A 1,470-nucleotide genomic window follows, 5' to 3' on the forward strand; every position below is an offset into this window, starting at 1 on the left:
GTCTGAACAACATCAGACACACATTTTGCGACCATTCAAGTACACAAACAAAATTATTGGTCCATTTGAAGGAATGGTATACGTTAAAACAAGCATCTGTGGTATACTGAAAATAATGTTACTTGTACTCAATTGGTATAAACAAAAAAAGCATTTTCAATGGAGGTCTGTGGTGCAAGGCATTCTGCATGATTAAAAAAGCATATCATTTAAAAACTCATGTTCATGCTGGGTGTAAGTGATCCATCTGTGCTCCATTCCATTAAACCTTCCGATAAGTCAAAAGTATTTTTTGTGGTAATCAAATGCATGAAACAGATGCTATACATAGAGATACCTCATATTAAACAGGCTTTATAACCTTTATGTCTATCCTTTGGTTAAGCATGCTACACCCTTCAAAAGTCAAGTCACAAGACATTCATGCTTTATTAAAAACACAACAAGAGGATATAAAAGGCTCACATGTATTGATACACAGCCTTGGCAGTGAATGTTGGACATTATAGCACTTTGGCACAAGCAGCTGTCTTTACTATGAAACAAACAAACAAATCTAAAGTTAACTCTACAGCAACAGTTAAAACACTTTAAATAGTATATTTATACTGTGTGTGTATATATACATAAATATTGATATCACTATATGGATATCAAAACGGCATTCAACATAAAAGTCTGGGTAACATTTTGATCACAGGAACAGGGACTGTAAACGTACAGTAATACATCCACAAATTGTTATGTAAAACGTTATTGCGCTTTATGTTATATACAGCAAAATTGCTGAATGAAAAATAGTTTCCAATGTAATGTTCCAGTCTCTGCAAACATTCATTGAGTCTACAATCATCTTTTGAACCGCAGTCGGAAATTTCAGCATGGCAGTGTGCATATGGGTCAATCTCACCCTGAAATATTTCACCCCGAAATCAACAAAAATTTGGTGACCCTGTCTGTGAAATCCAGGCTGAGGTGTCATAAGCCAATTATGAGATTGGGAGCATCGAAGTTCGATTTCACTCACATTAATTTCAATATTTGACATGACCTTACTCAGTCAATATTAAGGATATCAAGGGTATATTTTCACAGAATGTTCTTTACATTATTTAGGAATATTTAATGTAAATCAGAATAAATGACTTCAGCTGGGTTTTTACAGACTGGGTCACAGTTATGAAAGCAAAAATATGCTGCATATTTTCCAACCCAATTGTCGGCCAATATATATATATATATATATATATATATATATATATAATCTCTAACTGTATTAATCTGTAAAGTGCAATAAGTGTAAGTTGTACTGTAGCATTTTTTTGTAATAAATATAATTATTGCTTATTTTGCTGAATATTACCATGGGGAGATATTACAATAAGAGTTGGGTTGCATTAAAATTTCATGATCCAAGCAAAAATGCGAGCAAACATACAGTACTTGTATATGTGGTTTATGGGGACTCCC

Source organism: Paramisgurnus dabryanus, chromosome 21 (genome assembly GCF_030506205.2).
Source record: "Paramisgurnus dabryanus chromosome 21, PD_genome_1.1, whole genome shotgun sequence".
Classification (NCBI taxonomy): domain Eukaryota; kingdom Metazoa; phylum Chordata; class Actinopteri; order Cypriniformes; family Cobitidae; genus Paramisgurnus; species Paramisgurnus dabryanus.